Below are 20,765 nucleotides of genomic sequence, written 5' to 3'. Positions count from 1 at the left end.
TTTGAAATAGTATTATCTATATTTAATATATACATATATACCTACACACACACACACACACACACACACCCCTAATGGAGTCACACAGATATTCATAAAACAGTGGTTCTCAATCCTGATAGCACATTTCAATCACCTGAGGAGGTTTTAAAAAAAATACCACCGGGGTGCCTGGGTGGCTCAGTGGGTTAAAGCCTCTGCCTTGGGCTCAGGTCATGATCTCAGGGTCCTGGGAGCAAGCCCCTCATCGGGCTCTCTGCTCAGCGGGAAGCCAGCTTCTCCCTCTCTCTCTGCCTGCCTCTCTGCCTACTTGTGATCTCTGTCTGTCAAATAAATAAATAAAATCTTAAAAAAAAAAAAATACCACCACCCAGGGCCCAGACATCAGTATGATCCTAACAGACAGGTTATATGGACAACCACTGTCCCTAAGTGAGCAGCACAGAGAAATGAAAAAGAGCTTTGGCAACTTGTGAACCTGAATTTGAACCCCACTTCACTATCTCCTAGCTTCATCATTTTTGGTAAATGATCTGACTTCTCTGCAGCTCAGTTTTTCCATCTGTACCATAAGAATAATACTTACTTTCCTTGTGACTAGGGATAAGATGAGCCAGGAGTGCAGTGCGGGAGATGTTGGGGGAATGGCTGGGGTCAGGGTGAGGCCTGGGGGAAGAAGGGAAGCCAGATCTGAGAAGAGAGGCCAGAAAGAGCCCTACGAAGCCTACTTAGGCCTGCCTCAACCTTATAAAGATTCATGCTTCTCATATGTTTCTTGAAATACAGCTAAAAGCAAGAGGTTGGCTCAGAAAGAATGAGAAATTTTACCCCAAGGAAGGCCCACGGTGTGAGAAAACCGATGCTCCCAATCACCCTTCTTTATTTTCTCTGACCACAGGAAGGTTTACCTGTGCACGACTGGAAATGTAGCTCTTGGAGTCTAACACGGATCTCGAATATTATGCGATCTAGTGTTCCTCAAGATGGGGTCTCCGGGCCAACGAGAGCAGGATCACGTGGAAATGTATTAGAAGTGCAAAACCTTGGGGCTCTTCCCCAGATCTACTGGGGATAGGACCCAGCGATCTGTGTTATAAGCTCCTTGGGTGGTTCTGACGCAATCACTTTTTTTTTTTTAAGATTTTATGTATTTTTTTGAGAGAGAGTGGGCGAGCTAGAGAAAGAGAAGGAGCAGGAGGAGCAGCAGAGGGAGAGGGAGAAGCAGACTCCCTACTGAGCTGGGAGCCCAATGTGGGGCTCTATCCCAGGACCCTGGGATCATGACCTGAGCCAAAGGAAGCCGCTTTACCGACTGAGCCAACCAGGCACCCCACGATGCAATCACTTTTGGGAAGCACTGTGGTAAAGTATCACAGTAGGTCCTCTCAGCGATAAAAATGGTTAGCAATAAGTCAAACCACAACACTTTCCATCTTGGTCACCATTGGGTCCTATTAAAATCAAATCCTAATTTTTATCCTCCTGACTTAATAAATTTAATAAATGAGGAGATATCCAAATAATTGAATTCTCCCTCAGAAAGAAATACAAAATCATCTTTTAGACTTTACTTGCGGAAGTTCTCAGTCAATACTTCAAATGACACTGTTACATACTATTACTGGTATATGTACCTGTGTGTGAATGGGTGTTCTTTCACGTGCTTAAGTATGTATTTATTCATCTGCTCACCTTTGCAAAGATTTCCTTTCCCAGCTGCTTTTCCAGATGTCTCAGGTTACTGGGCCACACTCCCCAATTAAGTATTCCTCAGGTCAGATTGGTTGTCACTGGTGAGCCTAATTTCTAGCCACGAAGCTCTCCACAGTGCAAGGAGAGACCACTAGGGTAGGAGGTAAAAGCTTAGATTCTGGAGTTAGCTGGGCAGAGGTTTAATCCCACCCCCATAGATGATATTTAATACTGGCTTGTATTTGGGAGGTAAATTACTTAATCTCTGAGAGCCTTATTTCCTATCTATTGGAATGGGGTTAATAATAATACCTGTGGGGCACCTGGGTGGCTCAGTGGTTTAAAGCCTCTGCCTTCGGCTCGGGTCATGATCCCAGCGTCCTGGGATCGAGCCCTGCATCGGGCTCTCTGCTTGGCAGGGAGCCTGCTTCCTCCTCTCTCTCTCTGCCTGCTTCTCTGCCTACTTGTGATCTCTGTCAAATAAATAATAAAATCTTTTAAAAATAACAATAATAATAATGCCTGTGCCTGCCTCATAGAATTTTTGAGGAACAAGTAAAATAATAAATATCACCTGTTGGTATTATGACTTCTAGAAGTGTCTTTGCTTTTAATGATGATATGAAATACTTGGAGAGTGGGCGCCTGGGTGGCTCAGTGGGTTAAAGCCTCTGCCTTCGGCTCAGGTCATGATCCCAGGGTTCTGGGATCGAGCCCCGCATCAGGCTCTCTGCTCTGTGGACAGCCTGCTTCCTCCTCTCTCTCTCTGCCTGCCTCTCTGCCTACTTGTGATCTCTGTCTGTCAAATAAATAAATAAAATCTTAAAAAAAAAAAAACTTGGAGACGTTTGAAGCAAGATGACAGGAGGTTTTGTCATAAAGCATTCGAAGCGGTGTTTCTCGAACCTTAGCGTGTATACAAATCAGCCAAGGATCTTGTTAGAATGCAGGCGTGGATCCAGTATGTCCAGGGTGGGGTCTGATATTCTGTATTTCCAGGAAGCTCCTGGGGAACACTGATGCGGCCTGCTCCAGTTTAAAGCACTGAGCTCATGTCCTGCAACATGTAAAATATGTAGTAAACATCAGTTACTGGTGTTGTGACTACCAGAAGCCTCTCTGTCTTGAATGACAATTTGAAATGTTCTCAGAGTTTTGAAGTACAGGGACGGACATTAAGTGGAATCTGTATATATCAAAACCAGCAGATGATTACATGATCCAACTGTTCCTAGGTACTTTGTGTGGGCTAAAAAGTAGGGAGGTGGGGGCACCTGGGTGGCTCAGTGGATTAAGCCGCTGCCTTTGGCTCAGGTCATGATCTCAGGGTCCTGGGATCGAGCCCCACATCAGGCTCTCTGCTCTGCAGGGAGCCTGCTTCCTCCTCTCTCTCTGCCTGCCTCTCTGCCTACTTGTGATCTCTCTCTCTGTCAAATAAATAAATAAAATCTTTAAAAAAAAAAAAAAAAGATAAGCAATTCCAATGTCTTTAAAAAAAAAAAAATAAGCAATTCCAATGTCTTTAAAAAAAAAAAAAAGTAGGGAGGTGATATTTTTTCCTCTTTTTTAATAAGTTGCTTCTATCTCCCCACACTCCCTCAGAGACTTCTCTTCCTGCGTTTCCATTTCCCTTCTGCTTGAAATGCCCTCCTTTCTCTTTCTTACCCATTCAAATCTTCTTTTTTTTTACATAATATCCCCGTTATTTCATTTTATACTGGAAGTTTATACTTCTTCTTTTTTCTTTTTTTATAAACATATAATGTATTTTTATCCCCAGGTGTACCGGTCTGTGAATCGCCAGGTTTACACACTTCACAGAACTCACCGTAGCACATACCCTCCCCAGTGTCCATAACCCCCCTCCCCCTCTCCCAACCCCCTCCCCCCAGCAACCCTCAGTTTGTTTTGTGAGATTAAGAGTCACTTATGGTTTGTCTCCCTCCCAATCCCATCTTGTTTCATTTATTCTTCTCCTACCCCCCTAACCCCCCATGTTGCATCTCCACTTCCTCATATCAGGGAGATCATATGATAGTTGTCTTTCTCCAATTGACTTATTTCACTAAGCGTGATACCCTCTAGTTCCATTCACGTCGTCGCAAATGGCAAGATTTCATTTTTTTTTAAAGATTTCATTTTATTTATTTGACAGAGAGAGAGATCACAAGTAGGCAGAGAGGCAGGCAGAGAGAGGAGGAAGCAGGCTCCCCGCGGAGCAGAGAGCCCGACGCGGGGCTCGATCCCAGGACCCTGAAATCATGACCCGAGCCGAAGGCAGTGGCTTAATCCACTGAGCCACCCAGGCGCCCCAAGATTTCATTTCTTTTGATGGCTGCATAGTATTCCATTGTGTATATATACCACATCTTCTTTATCCATTCATCTGTTGATGGACGTCTAGGTTCTTTCCATAGTTTGGCTATTGTAGACATTGCTGCTATAAACATTCGGGAGCACGTGCCCCTTCGGATCACTACGTTTGTATCTTTAGGGTAAATACCCAGTAGTGTAATTGCTGGGTCATAGTGTAGTTCTATTTTCAACATTTTGAGGAACCACCACGCTGTTTTCCAGAGTGGTTGCACCAGCTTGCATTCCCACCAACAGTGTAGGAGGGTTCCCCTTTCTCCGTATCCTCGCCATTACCCATTCAAATCTTAGCCTGACCTCAAGGTCCAGCTCTTTCAGGAGAAATGTAGCTCTCAGCACACGTATATTGCCCATACAACATTGCCTCACGTGACTCTAACATGGTAATACTATGTTTCAAGTAAAACCACCAGTGCCGATGTCCTTGACAATGAATGTTGTCCTTCAATACCAATTTAAGAGACTCTGGGTTCATGATACTGCTCCCACTGCTTAGAATACTTTTGGAAATTGTTCTTTGAAATTACCTCTGCATCAGTCACGATGGACTAGGCTATGTTGCATGACCAAAATATCCCAAAATCTCATTGGCTTACTGTTATAATAAAAGTTTATTTCAATAATTAAAGTTTATTTCAAACTCATCATATTCTAATGTAGGTCAGGGAGCTCTAGTAGAGGCTCTGTTCCAAATCATGATTCAGGAACTAAGGCTCTTTCCATTGTGTGATTCTGCCATCTTGGATTGCTTGGCTATGAGCTGAGAAAGAGCACAGATAATTGCTCAGCAGGTGTATGGTCAGGACTGGAAGGGGCTTCCCTGTACTACCCTGTACTACCGGCCAAAATCCAATCAACTTGGGGGAGTGACCCCCAAGCTAACTTTGAGCGGGATCCAACAAATCTCTATGCCCAACTGGAGGAAACAGTACTGGTGAGCAACAGCCAGTTTCTGCCACACACAGTCATGGGGCAGGATGTGAGGAAGATCAGCTGCCCTGTATTAAGAGCTCTCAGCCAGTGTCAGGGCAAAGTTGCGTGCCACAGTTAAGGATGCTGATTCCTCAGCTCTCGGGGTGGCTGGACAGAGAAGATGGCAGCTGGGAGGTTTCCGCATGTCAACTACTGTGGTCATAAACAGCCTCGTTCTTTTGATGCTAGCGTGCCATTTTATGTTAGGGAAAACAAAGAGAAGCCCTACAAGGTGGTCACATCACCTCAATAACTTATTGATCGCCTGACTTGACCACTGTTCTTGGCTCTTCTTCAAAATGGCATATGCTGTATCCCCTGACTTGACCACTGTTCTTGGCTCTTCTTCAAAATGGAATTTGCCTCCCAGATATCATCCCCACTCTATAAACTAAAACTAGAGTGCTGTATACTCTGAAGGTACTTCTAAAAGAAGTTACAAAGATATTTTCATTATTAGTGGCATTTCCAGGATCAATGTTACAAGTCATTGGGGGGATACTTTGAAAGGGATAGCCTTCATTTTTATGTTTGAAATAGTGTGCTTGTTAAAATGGAAGTATCACCTAACATAATATTCTCTAGGTCCATCCATGTTGTCTCAATGGCACGAAGTCATCCTTTTTTATGGCTGCATAATATTCGTGTGTGTGTGTGTGTGTGTGTGTGTGTGTGTATGTACACATCTTGAAGTGTGTTGTACACCTGAAACTAATGTAACGTTGTATGTCAGCTGTACTCAAATAAATATAAAAAATAAAAATAGCAGTTATCCTATTATGCAGATTAACTCTATTCAGCCTAGAATAATTATCTTTCTCTTCCTCCTTCTGTTCTTTTCTCCTTCTCTTTCTCTTTCTCCTTTCTCTTCCTTATTTCAAAGAGTTTAGAGGCTAAGTATTCTTCCCTTGTTATGCACCCCCCCCCCACAAACACACAGTAAGTAGCTTGCTGGCCAGTCACCTGATACATGCCTAGGAAAGAAAGTTACTGGTTGATTAATTTGCTCTACAGACATGTTGATTACAAAAAATAGATTTAAGCTGGTGCTGGAGATCTTTTAAAGTGTGTTATTTAAAAAAAATTCTTCCCAGAGATAAATATTTAATATCAGAATCATTTATTTAGGAGAATTTCCATCCCCCGTAATAGTCACAGCCATATGTTAATATGTACCATTCACTTTACATACACTATTTTTCTTTCTAAACTGTTTGAAGCATATCAAAATTCCAGAAATTATAAAAAAAAAATTTCCACAACTGACCTTAAATTATTAAACATTACAGATCATATTGAAACTGTGTCCTAGAATGCCATCCTTACTAGAATGCCATGATCTCTCCCTTTATAAAAGGAGCTACTATCCTAAATTTGGTATTTATTATTCATATGCCTATATTATTTTTTAGTTCCTATGAACATATACAGAAACACTTTTAATAATGTTTTGCAGATTTGAAAATTTTATAAATGATATTATATTGTTCATACATATTTGACAGTTGCTTTTTTTTTTTTTTTTTGGTCTAAATTGCGCTCAGAGGTACATATTGTTATGTGCAGCTCTAATCCAGTTGTTTTAACTCCTGTATGGTATTTGGTAACATGAGAAAATGTATTCATTTATTCTATTGTGTTAGTATACTTCTAGTTGTTCTCACATTTGCTTTTACAAGGAGAGCTTCAATAAAGTCCTTGTAAACGTCTCCTTGGGCACTTGTGCTAAGCCATTTCCAGGACAAATGCATAGGAGTGAGAGTGGTGGCTTTAACTTTACAGAGTCATGCCCAATTGTCCTCAAGGAGAATGACTCTCTCAAATTGTTCTGGGCTGGTTTTTAGCCCCTGCCAACAGTAACAGAGAGTCTCTACTAATTCTTCACTTGGTATCATCATACTGAAACTGGTTATTATAAAAACAATCTCGTTTTTCCTTTTTTATTTTTTTATTATTTTTTCATTTTATTTATTTATTTGTCAGACAGAGAGTGAGAGAGAGCAAGCACAGGTAGACAGAATGGCAGGCAGAGGCAGAGAGAGAAGCAGGCTCCCTGCCGAGCAAGGAGCTCGATATGGGACTTGATCCCAGAACTCTGGGATCATGACCTGAACTGAAGGCAACCGCTTAACCAACTGAGCCACCCAGGCATCCCTCATTTCTCCTTTTTTTAAAAAAAATTTGTATTGAGGTATAATTCACATGTAAAATTATATTAGTTTCAAGTATATAACAGAATGGTTTGATATTTGTATATGTTGAGAAATGATTACCGAAATAGGTCTAGCTAACATCTGTCATTATAGATAGTTACACATTTTTTTCTTGGGTTGAGGACTTTAAGATCTATTCTCCCAGCAAATTTAAAATATACAATACAGTATTATTAATCATGATCATCATATTATACAGTACATCCCTATTTTATAACTAATCTATTTTATAACTATCTATTTAATAACTGAAAGTTTGTATGCTTAACTTTTTTTTCAGAGAAATCGTCTATTTTATTTATATTTTTATTATTTATTATTTGTTTATTTATTTTTATTATGTTCAATTAGTTAACGTTTAGTACATCGTTAGTTTTTGACATAGTGTTTGATGATTCATTATTTGCATATAACAACAAGTGCTCATCACCACACGTGACCTCCTTAATACCCGTTATTTTGTTACCACATCGCCCCATCCCCCTCCCTTCTGTAACCCTCAGTTTGTTTCCCAGAGTCCAGAGTCTCTCATGGTTTTTCTCCCTCTCTGATTTCTTCCCATTCAGTTTTCCCTCCTTTCCCCTATGGTCCTCTGCACTATTCCTTATGTTCCACATATGAGTGAAACCATATGATAATTGTCTTTCTCTGCTCAAGTTACTTCACTTAGCATAATCCCCTCCAGTTTCATCCATGTAGATGCAAATGGTGGGTGTTCATCCTTTCTGATGGCTGAGTAATATTCCACTGTTTATATGGACCACATCTTCTTTATCCATTCATCTGTTGAAGGACATCTTGGTTCCTTCCATAGTTTGGCTATTGTGGACATTGCTGCCATGAACTTTGGAGTGTATGTGTCCCTTCTTTTTACTAAATCTATATCTTTGGGATAAATACCTAGTAGTGCAATTGTGGGGTCGTAATGTAGCTCTATTTTTAACATCTTGAGGAACCTCCATACTGTTTTCCAGAGTAGCTGCACCAGCTTTCATTCCCACCAACAGTATAAAGAGGGTTCCCCTTTCTCCATATCCTCGCCAACATTTGATGTTTCCTGTCTTGTTAATTTTTGCCATTCTGACTGGTGTGAGGTCGTATCTCATACATGTGTAAGGTGGTATCTCATATACCTCAATATGAGTGGTAAACTCATATTGTGGTTTTGATTTGAATCTCCCTGATGGCTAATGATGTTGAACATTTTTCATGTCTGTTAGCCATTTGTATGTCTTCTTTGGAGAAGTATCTGTTTATGTCTTCTGCCCATTTCTTGACTGGATTATTTATTTTCTGGGTGTTGAGTTTTATAAGCTCTTTATAGATCTTGGATATCTGCCCTTTATCATAATGCCATTTGCAAATATCTTCTCCCATTCTGTGGGTTGCCTCTTAGTTTTGTTGACTGTTTCCTTTGCTGTGCAGAAGCTTTTTATCTTGATGAAGTCCCAAAAGTTAATTTTTGCTTTTGTTTCCTTTGTCTTTAGAGATGTGTCTTGAAGGAAGTTGCTGTGGCCAATGTTGAAGAGGTTACTGTCTATGTTTGCTCTAGGATTTGGATGGATTCCTGTCTCACATTGAGGTCTTTCATCTATTTTGAGTTTATCTTTGTGTAAGGTATAAGAGAATGGTCTAATTTCATTCTTCTGCACGTGGCGGTCCAATTTTCCCAGCACCATTTATTAAAGACACTGTCTTTTTTTGATTCGATCTTCTTTTGAACAACCTGTTTTGTTGAAGATTAGTTGACCATAGAGTTGAGGGTCCATTTCTGGACTCTCTGTTCTGTTCCACTGATCTATGTGTTTTTGTGCCAATATCATATTGTCGCCATGATGACGGCTCTGCAATAGTAATAGCTTGAAGTCCAGATTGTGATGCCACCAGCTTTGGTTTTCTTTTTCAATATTCCCCTGGTGATTTTGGTTTTTTTTCTGGTACCATACAAACTTTAGGATTCTTTGTTACAGCTCTGTGGAAAATGTCAATGATATTTTGGTAGGGATTTCACTGAATGCATAGATTGCTCTGGGCAGCATAGACATTTCACAATGTTTATTCTCCCGATCCATGAACATGGAATGTTTTTCCATTTCTTTGTGTCTTCCTCAATTTCTTTCATAAGTGTTCTGTATTTTCTAGAGTATAGATACTTTACCTCTTTGGTTATGTTTATTCCTAGGAATCTTATGGTGTTGGGTGCTATTGTAAATGGAATCGATTCCTTAATTTCTCTTTCTTTCTTTTTTTTTTTTTTTTTATTTGCCAGAAAGAGAGATCACAAGTAGACAGAGAGACAGGCAGAGAGGCAGGCAGAGAGAGAGGGAAACAGGCTCACCGCTGAGCAGAGAGCCCGATGTGGGGCTCAATCCCAGGACCCTGAGATCATGACCTGGGCCGAAGGCAGCGGCTTAACCCACTGAGCCCCCCAGGCGCCCCCCTTAATTTCTCTTTCTTCAGTCACATTGTTAGTGTGTAGAAATGCAACTGATTTCTGTACATTGCTTTTGTATCCTGCCATGTTGCTGAATTGCTGTATGAGTTCTAGTAATTTGGGGGTGGAATATTTTGGGTTTTCCACATAAAATATCACATCATCTACCAAGAGAGAGAATTTGACTTTTTTTTTTCACATTTGAATGCCTTTTATTTCTTTTTGTTGTCTGGTTGCTTAGGCTAGGAATTCTAGCACTATGTTGAACAATAGTGATGAGAGTGGGCATCCCTGTTGTGTTCCTGACCTTAAGGGAAAAGTTCTCAGTTTTTCCCCATTGAGAATGATATTTGCTGTGGGGTTTTCATAGATGGCTTTTATGATATTGATTTATGTTCCTTCTATCCCTATACTTTGAAGAGCTTTAATCAAGAAAGGATACTATATTTTGTCAAATGTTTTTCCTGCATCAGTTGAGAGGATCATCTTTCTTGTCTCTTCTTTTGTTCGTGAGTGTCGATTGATTTGCGAATGCTGAACCACCCTTGCATGCCAGGAATAAATGCCACCTGGTCATGGTGAATAATCCTTTTAATGTACTGTTGGATACTATTGACTAGGATCTTGTTCAGATATGGGCATCCATGTTCTTCAGGGACATTTGTCTGTAATTCCCCTTTTTGATTGGATCTTTATCTGGTTTGGGGATCAGGGTAATGCTGGCCTCATAGAACAAGTTTGGAAGTTTTCATTCTGTTGCTATTTTTTGAAAGAGCTTCAGTAGAATAGTTATTATTTCTTCTTTAAATGTTTGATAGAATTCTCCTGGGAAGCCATCTGGTCCTGGGCTCTTGTTTTTTGGAAGGTTTTTGATGACTTTTTCCATTTCCTTGGTCTGTTCAGATTTTCTACTTCTTCCTGTTTCAGTCTTGGTAGTTTATAAGTTTCCAGGAATGCATTCATTTCCTCCAGATTGCCTAATTTGTTGGCGTATAACTGCTGATAGTAAATTCTAACAATTGTCTCTATTTTCCTTGGTGTTGGTCGTGATCTCTCCCCTTTCATTCATGATTCTATTAATTTGGGTCCTTTCTCTTTTCTTTTGGATAAGTCTGACCAGAGGTTTATTGATCTTATTAATTTTCACAATGTTTATTTTTCCAATCCATGAGCATTTGGAATTTTCTTATTTTCTGAGAGAGGCTTAGATGGCTTTGCACTTCCCTCTTAGGACTGCCTTTACAGTATCCCATAGGTTTTGAACTGATGTGTTTTCATTTTCGTTGGTTTCAATGAATTGTTTAAGTTATTCTTTAATTTCCTGGTTGACCCATTCTTTCTTTAGCAGGATGCTCTTTAACCTCCAAGTTTTGAGTTCCTTTCAAATTTCTTCCTATGATTTAGTTCCAGTTTCAAAGCATTGTGGTTTGAAAATACATAGGAAGTAATGTCAGTATTTTGTTATTGGTTGAGACCTGATTTATGCCCCAGTATGTGATCTATTCTGGAGAAAGTTCCATGTGCAGTCAAGAACAATGAGTACTCCGTTGTTTTAGTATGGGATGTTCTGTATATATCTATGAAGTCCATCCGGTCCAATGTGTCATTCAAAGCTCTTGTTTCTTTATTGATCTTCTGCTTAGATGATCTATCCACTGCTGCGAGTGGAGTGTTGAAGTCTCCCACTATTAATGTATTGGTATCAATATATTTCTTTATTTTGGTTATTTCTGGTTTATATAATTGGCTGCTCCCATGTTGGGGGGTATAGATATTTACACTTGTCAGATCTTCTTGTTGGATAAACCCTTTAAGTATGATATAGTGTTTCTCTACATCTCTTAACTACAGTCTTTAGTTTAAAATTAATTTGTGTGATATGAGGATTGCCACCCCAGCTTTCTTTTGAGGTCCACTGGCGTGGTAAATATTTCTCCATCCTCTCACTTTTGATCTGGAGGTGTCTTTAGATTCAAAATGAGTCTCTTGTAGACAGCACATGGATAGGTCCAGCTTTTTTATCCAATCTGATACCGTGTGTCTTTTGGTTGGAGCATTTAGATCATTTATGATCAGAGTAACTATTGAAAGATATCAGTTCGGTGCTATTGTATTGCCTATAAAGTCCCTGTTTCTGTAGATTGTCTCTGTTACTGGTCTGTATTGACTTTGGAAGAGGCACAAAAAAAAACCTTTGGGGGTGCTCCAAATCATTAAGATTGATTCTTTCACTCACCCATTAATTTTGTTAACAAGTATTTATTGAGTGCCCACTGTATTTTAGACACTCCCTCTTGGGGTCTCTCTTCACTTACAGAATCCCCCTTAATATTTCTTGCAGGACTGGCTTGGTGGTCACATTTTCTTTCAGTTTCTTTCAGTTTCTGCCTGTCCTTATCATCTCTCCATCCATTCTGAATGACAGCCTTGCTGGATAAAGTATTCTTGGCTGCATATTCTTTTCATGATTACCATGAATGTCTTGCCACCCCTTTCTGGCTTACCACATTTCTGTGGATAGGTCTGATGTTAATCTGATGTTCCTCCCTCCATATGTGAGTAACCTTCTCTCCTTAGCTACTTGCAGGATAGTTTCTTTGGCTGTAAGATTTACAAGCTTCACTATTATATATCAGGATGCTGATCTATTTTTTTCTTTTTTTATTTTGCAAGGGGTTCTCTCTGCCTCTTGGACACAAATGCTTTTTCCTTCCCCAGATTAGGAAAGTTCTCAGCTTTGATTTGCTTAAATATACCTTCTAGCTCTGCTCTCTCTCCATCCCCTTGGGCATCCCAATAATTCTCACATTGGAACTTTTAATGGCATCATTAATCTCTCTAAGTCTTTTTTCACGGGTTACTAGCTGCCTATCTCTGTTTTCCTCAACTCTCTTTCTTTCCATCACCTTATCTTCTAGATCACTTATTCTCTCTTATGCCTCATTGAACCTAGCTGTTAGAGTATCCAGTTTAGACTGCATCTCTTTCAGAGCATTTTCAAGTTTGGCCTGATTAGATCTCATTTCTGCCCTTCGAGATTCTATATTGTCATTGTGTTTTTTTCAAGCCTAGCTATTAACTTTATGATTGCTATACTGAATCTATCACTGACATCTTACTTTTAGCCATATTTATTAGCTCTGTGTCAGAGAACACTGTCTCTGATTCTTTTGTGTGTGTGTTCCTCCTTGTCATTCTGTCCAGAGAACGATGGGTGTGTGAATGAACAGAGTCCAATATATCAACTATGACCCAAGAAAGATGCATCCTAACAAAACCCTGAGTGGTTGGAAGCCACCAAAGAAAAACAAAGCCAAAATGTAACACAAGAATAGAATTTAAAAAAGAAAAAAGTGGGAGAGGGGAAGAGGGACTATAATCTCACAGTGTGGACAAAGCTGGGAGTTCCACTTGTTCCTGGGTGAATTTTGGTCTGTGTGATAGAAGATAGAGCATCCCGGGGCACCTGAGTGGCTCAGTGGTTTAGGCCTCTGCCATCGGCTCAGGTCATGACCCCAAGGTCCTGGGATTGAGTCCCGCGTCGGGCTCTCTGCTCAGCAGGGAGCCTGCTTTCCCCCTCTCTCTCTGCCTGCATCTCTGTCTACTTGTGATCTCTGTCTGTCAAATAAATAAATAAAATCTTAAAAAAAAAAAAGAAGATAGAGAGCATCCCAAAATTGCTAGAAAGTAAAACTTTATATATATACATGTATATGTACAAATTTATGTGTGCATATATAAAGTTTTACTTTCCTTGCTATTTATAGATATATATTTATATACATACATACATACATAATTTATATACATACCTATATTTATATATACATATATAAATATATATGCATATAGATATATATAACTATGAATATATAAATATATATATAAAGATAAAATTGAATAGAGTAAAAAAAGGACAAAAATGAAACATATATCTATAAAAATATGTAGATGTGAAAAAATACAAGTTAAAAAGTGACTATGAAACATAAGTTGGTATAATAAGCATCTAATTGAAATGAGAAAAAAAACAGAAAAAAATGAAAAAAGCATAAGAAAAAGAAAACAAAATATAAAAGGAGAATTTTATCTGAAAAATAAATGAGTTGTGAGGCAACACCTGGAGCTCTATATACTATTTCCCCTGAAGTGAGAATTTTACAGTCTATGGGAACTATAGTCTTGTCATTCACCAGTTCTTCTAGACTGTCTTCTGGGGGAGGGGCCTGCCACGCTCTTTCTCAGGTTACCCTGCCTGGCTGAGGTTGCCCCACCCCCTGTCAGGGCCATGGGCTCAGTAGAAACCAGTCTTCTTTTTTTTTTTTTTTTAAGATTTTATTTATTTATTTGACAGACAGAGATCACAAGTAGGCAGAGAGGCAGGCAGAGAGAGAGAGAGGAGGAAGCAGGCTGTCCGCAGAGCAGAGAGCCCGATGCGGGGCTCGATCCCAAAACCCTGGGATCATGACCTGAGCGGAAGGCAGAGGCTTTAACCCACTGAGCCACCCAGGCGCCCCTAGAAACCAGTCTTCTGTTGGCTTTTGTTCCCTGGAGCCTTTCTGTACCTCTTCAGAGGATCAGAGCAAAAATGGCCATTCTGCTCTGGCCCAGAGCAGAAAATTCACAGCCGGCCCTTTAGTAAACCCTCCAGGACAGTCTCCTCTTCTGTATGTGACCCTGAAAACTGCAGCCTCCCATGGTGAGCACTCACAGCAACCCTCTCAGGTCATCCCAGGGGCCAGAGAGTGCCACTGCCTTTTATGACTCTAAAACCACGAGCACAATGGATTATTATGCAGCCATCAAAAAAAAAAAAAAAATTGAACCTTGCCATTTGCAACAACATGGATGGAACTAGAAGGTATTGTGCTAAGCAAAATAAGTCAATCAGAGAAAGACAATTATATGATCTCACTGACATGAGGAATTTGAGAAACAAGGCAGAGGATCATGGGGAAAAGAGACGAAAAGAATGAAATGGGACAAAACCAGAGAGGGGGACAAATCATAAGAGACTATTAATCTCAGGAATCAAACTGAGAGTTGCTGGACGGAAGGCGGGTGGAAGAGACAGGGTGGCTGGGTGATGGACACTGGGGAGGGCGTGTGCTATGGTGAGTGCTGTGAATTGTGTAAGACTGATGAATCACAGACTGTACCCCTGAAACTAATAATACTTTATACGTTAATTTTTTAAAAAAAGGAAAGAAAAAAGAAAATATCCTTATCACACAAAAAATTTAAAAATTAAAAAAAATAATAAAACCACAGGCGGCCTCAGTCTCACACACACACACACAGACACACACACACACACACACACACACCTGGAGGTCCTGGATCATGTCCGGCTGCCACCCTAACGTCCTTTCTGGGCCACTACCACCCTCTAAGCTGTTGCCCACTGGTGGGCCCAGGTTCCAGTCTTTTTCAGGCTGCTCAAGAAAAGAGCGATTACCAACCTACCTGGCTCGAGGTTTATGGTGATCCGAGCTGAGAGTCCCCTCCTGGGCTCACTGACCACAACCTGCTTCCTGGCTCCATCGCTCAGGCACTCTACCAGTTCAGACACTCCCTCACGCTCTGTGGCTCTCTGTATCCTGAGACGGCAATGCCCCACCTAGAATTCTGCCTTTTCCTCTCTAGATCCCCCTTCCAGAGAGGGATGTCTCTCACTAGAGCAGATGTCTAAGGGTCCTGATTTTGTGCTCTGGTGTTATATCATTCTCCAGGAGCCAGCTTCTGGAGGCTCCCACACTTTCTGATTATCTTCCGATATCTCCCCGCAAATTCATAGCTCCACATGTCCTACCTTGCAGGAAGCAGTCACTTTTCTGCTTGTAGAGATCCAATTATATATTATCACATCTCAGGCTGATTTTGTGTTCAAAATTGTTTGAATGATGTCCAGCTAAATTCAAGGGACCAGGTGAAATGGGTTGTCTTACTCCTCCTCCATCTTGCCTTCCTCGAGAAACCATTTGGCTTTTACCCATTTCACTCACCCCCCCCCCCCCACCTCTGGCAACTACCAATCTGTTCTGCCTATGAGCGTTTTTGCTTGTGTGTTTGTTTGTTTGTTTTAGATTCCACATATATGTGAGATCATATGATATTTGTTTTTGTCTGACTTATTTCACTTAGCATAATGTCTTCAAGGGCCATACAAATTTTTGCAAATGGCAAGAATTATTTATCTTTATGTCTGAATAATCCTCCACTGTGTGTGTGTGTGTGTATCTCACTTTTTTTTATCCATTCATCTATTGATGGGCCCTTAGGTTGTTCCATATCTTGGAATCTGTAAATAATGATGCAGTGAATATGGGAAGGTAGATATCTTTTCAAGTTAGTATTTTCATTTTCTTTGGATAAATACCCAGAGGTGGAATTTCTGGATCATGTGGCAGTTCTATTTTGTAATTGCTTATACCATTTCACCTGTCAATTTGCATTTCACTGTTGAGTGCTGAGGCTTAACACTTTGTCATACATCTAAGAGATACCAGTATTTTTTCTTTTGGGCTGGGTATGTTCATATATTTTGTCCATCTTTTCGTTGGGTTATCTATTTTTTGTAAAAGATTGTATTTATTTATTAAAGAGAGAGAGAGAGATCACAAACAGGCAGAGAGAGAGAGGGAAGCCGGCTCCCTGCTGAGCAGAGAGCCCGATGTGGGCTCGATCCCAGGACCCTGAGACCATGACCAGAGCCAAAGACAGAGGCTTAACCCACTGAGCCACCCAGATGCCCCTCGTTGGGTTATCTTTTGTTTTCTTTATTTATGGGATTATTTTATGTATTCTGATACAAATCTTTTGTCTATTATGTATGAAAATTTCTCCCCCCAAAGGGTGTCTGGTCTTTTCACTTTGTTTACAGTGTCTTTTCATGCACAGAAGTTTCTAATTTTAATGTAATCAAATGTATCAGAATCTTTCACTTTATAATTTTGGTACAGGGGATTTTGCTTAATATGTTCTTTCCTGTACTAAAATCATAAAGATATTCTTTTGTATTCTCTTCAAAATTCTAAAGTTTTGCTGTATACCTTTAGACAATCAATCTGGAAATAATTTAATTTAATGTGTGCTTTAAAGAAGAGGTCTCTGTGTCTGTATGGTGGGAGGGGGATTTTTCCGTATAGTCAATTATAGTAGAGTCATTTATCAAGTAGCTCAGGCATTCCCACTGATTGGTAAAACCACCACTCTCATATATCAAATTCCCAAATCTGAACTCTGATCTTTTCCACTAATTCATCCGTGTGTCACACCACCTCACCTTAACTGTTATGGTTTTATAGTTAGTCTTGGCATGTGGGAGAGGCACGCTCCTATCTGATTCTTTTTCAGAATTGTCTAAGCTATTCTTAGTCTGTTTCTTTTACATAAATTTCAGAATCAGTCTGTCAAGTTCAACAAAGAGCCCAGTTGAGGTTGTAATTTGAATTGCATTAGAAGAGATTACTTTGAAGATGACTGACAGTGTTACACCATTGACTCTTCCTATGCCTGAATGTGATTTCTTCTTTAAGTATTTTCAAATGCCTTGCAATGAAATTTTGTACTTTTTTTTCCATAATCACACATCTTCTGTTAGTTTTAATACTAGGTACCTTATATTTTTTATTACTACTATTTATGTTAATTACATCTTCTGTTTAAATCCTCACACTGCTTTGAGTTAGATATTTTCATGACTATTTCACAACTAAGCAAACCAAGGCTCAGAAAGAATAAGCACCCCAGCACACCTCCTTGGTAGTAAGGGATCAGAGGTGGGGTATGAAATAAGTGCCATCTGACCCCAAATCCAGTGCTCTTAAACTTAACTTTACATCCTGTCTTGTGATGGGTTGTCCTTGATGACAGCATTTTTTCAAATCGAAACAACATGAGGATGTTTATGGTCACAAAGTAGGAATAATAAGAATAAGCATTTATCTAATCAAAAGCAGTGCTTTTCAAATTTTGATGTCTCTACAAATAACCTGGAGGTCCTATTATCCAGTTGGTCTGAAGAAGAGCCTGAGACCCTGCTCTTGCGGAGAACTCTTTCACTGAGGCATTCACAAATGTCTTTCAAGCAAAAGTTTTACATTTTGTCATAATCGCACATCCTTAGTTAAATTTAATGCGAGGGCTTCTTGGCCTTTTGGCTAAGATCAAGTGTAAATTTAATGCGAGGCACCTTACATTTTATCTACCTCTCTGTTTCGATCCTCAGAGCACAGTGAATTTCATCACTAAGGAAATGAAGTTTAGAAAGATTAAGTAAGGGTGCCTGGGTGGCCCAGTTGGTTAAGTTGCTGGCTTCAGCTCAGGTCATGAGTCGTGATCTTAGAGTCCCAGGATCAAGTCCCGCCTTGAGCTCTCTGCTCAGCAGGGAGTCTGCTTCTCCCTCTGTCCCTCAACCCCCTCTCGTGATCTCTCTCTCTCTCTCTCAAATAAATAGAATCTTAAAAGAAAAAAAAAAAAGATTAAGTAACTGGCCAAATGCCATAGGTGGTAAATGATAGGTGATGTCAATACTGCTAGTCCTAGGAACTCACTTTGAGAACCATTGCTCTACAGTGTCTGGCAAGTGACTCTTTGATTAATAATGATTAAAGGTGAGAATTCCACCAGATGGCAGCAGAAGCTCATCATTTCATGTTGAATGACTTTCCACTTAGCTGTGGATGAAGTATCTGACACGGGCAGCTGCCCGATGTGTTAGTCTGTCTCTGGGAAATGAATCAGGCTCCCCTGGCTCCGGAGGCTTCGTGACAACAGGAGCCACTGTAGCGTGTCAGTGTTGACAATGAGCGCTCCTCAGGAGCATCCAGCTGGTACGGGTATCATGTCCACAGGCTTCTCCCAAAAAGCCTCTTCCAAGAGGCTTGTAAATGATAATGAAAAATTGTTTTCCATTCGTTGCTTTTTTCATCCCCAGGAGTTCTGTTTGGGCACTTACCCAAGAACGGGAGGCCTGGTATGAGATGTCTGGCAGGATATGAGAGGAGGAAATGATTCATTCGCTTGGGGGTGACAGAGGGAAAACAGTTCAGGCAGATAAACCTGAATCAGAGTCCAAAGATTCCAGGAAAACCCAAGGAGTGTGCTTGTGGACCATGAGGCCCCTGTCAGATCACTAGCCACAGGCACCCCCGTGTCCTGAGGGGCCTCAGGCCATCCCTTTTACTCAGTTCTTTTTTTGTCATCTGAGCCTGAAAACAAAACAAAAAAAATTTCACCAAAGAAAGGAATCCATCATCTCCTCATGTTCCCACCGTCAGCGTGGTGAGAGGAAAACACCTCAGCCTCACTGAGAAGGATCACAGACTCTTGGTTTTCCATTTTAAAAAACTTCTCACACGTAAGCCTGTGCCTGGGGAGGCCCCAGGGGCCGTGACCCCCATCGTTAGAGCAGATTGAAGTGTTCTGTGTCATTCGCAGTCCCTGGGAAGGTCCCACCTCCTCATCTCGCCTTGTTCTGCCATCATGGGCTCTCCTATTGGAGACAGGCCTCCTCGTCATCCAGCATGCACCACACAGGCTCTCAGACTCACCAGTGGGGCAGACAGTCATTGTGGAAAATGAAACAGACAGAAAAGGCTGCGCTGAACTGACCCTCCCACCGAGGGCAGGCTTGACCTGCTGAACTATTCATGAACAGCCTCATGAGGAGACAACCAGATTATCCATGGCCTTATTATTTAAGTGTTTTTGCTTCCAGAATTTTCTGGAGAAAAGAAGGACAGGGAACCAGGTCCATGCCACTGAGGCCAGGAAAATGGAAACTTCTCGAGGTCAGGCTACTTCCCCAGAGTTATATGTGTCTATAAAGGGTAGAGCTGGGCTACAAACCCAAGACTGAGGTCCAGGCTCCCATCTGTGAGCTTTCAGACAGGAACCTAGGGTACTCATTAGATGTTTACTGGATGAGTGTGTTTATGAGAGAAGTTGCACTTTGCAAAAATACAAACAAGCAAAAATATTAAAGAAAACACCAAAAAACAAAAAAACTGATCACCTACAGATAGGTTAAAGGCAAAGAGAGTAAGGAAGTCTTTGGCCACTGGGTCTGGACCCCAGAGACCCCATGGCTTTTTACTCTGGGTCTGAGGATTCTCGTTCTGTCACCACAGGGCATGGTGCCCAGACGACTAGAGCTCTCAGCTCTCCTTCCCTGCTGCTGTCTTGACCACACCTTTCCTTGTGTCCTTGTGGCTCCCTGCCTTCTTCCTTTGCTGCATCAAGGCCAGAGCCTGATTCATAGGCTCATACACTGTGATAAGTTGCTACTGTGAATCATTTCATAAAACAAAGACACCTTGTATAAAAAGTAAAAAAACTCTTCCAAGATAATTCTCCAGCGCTTCTCAGCTATTGGTCATAGAGTCCCCTGAGGATGTGGTAAAAGCCGCAGACCCTCGACCCTAGAAAAGAGTATGTGTGTGCAGACACACACACACACACACACACACACACACACCAGGGCACACAATTTCAGGGAGAGTCCTGTATCCTTGAATCCTATCTGGAAACCCCAGCCTGGGAACCTATACCCTAGATGGCCATTATTTGGTTTTATTTACCTGGAGACACACAAAATCCCATTGGTGCCATTTAGTAAGGGATAAGCTAAGATAGAAAGGGATAGAATTTGGAAGTTCTTCATCTTTAATTTGTACCTTTTGCATCTTTAGACAGACAAATGATAGTACTTTCAAAGCTCTGGAAAAAAAACGTATTTTAATGGTAAAGATGTTTTAATAGTTTTAAGTGGTCGCAACTGGTGGACAAGGAGGGCAAAGGATCTGGAGAACATTTCAGCACAGTAGGACAAGGCCCTGGGCTCTGCCCCATGCGGGACAAGGCTCTGCTGCTGGTGTAGCACTGGGCTCTCTCGAGGTGTTAGCTGTTGGGTGTGTGGAGTTGGGGGTCCCAGCCTGGAGTGGTAAAATAGCACAGAGGAGACTCTAGTTCCATCACACCGTCCTACTAGATCTGGTCCAGGGCCTACTTCCAGAAAGGAGAGCAGATTCCCAGATCAGAGGTCAAGGTTGAGCATTTTCGGATGCTAGAGTCAACTC

The sequence above is a fragment of the Meles meles genome, chromosome 3 (genome assembly GCF_922984935.1).
Source record: "Meles meles chromosome 3, mMelMel3.1 paternal haplotype, whole genome shotgun sequence".
NCBI lineage: Eukaryota > Metazoa > Chordata > Mammalia > Carnivora > Mustelidae > Meles > Meles meles.
The sequence above is the reverse complement of the archived record's forward strand: the minus strand, read 5'-3'. Positions refer to the sequence as shown.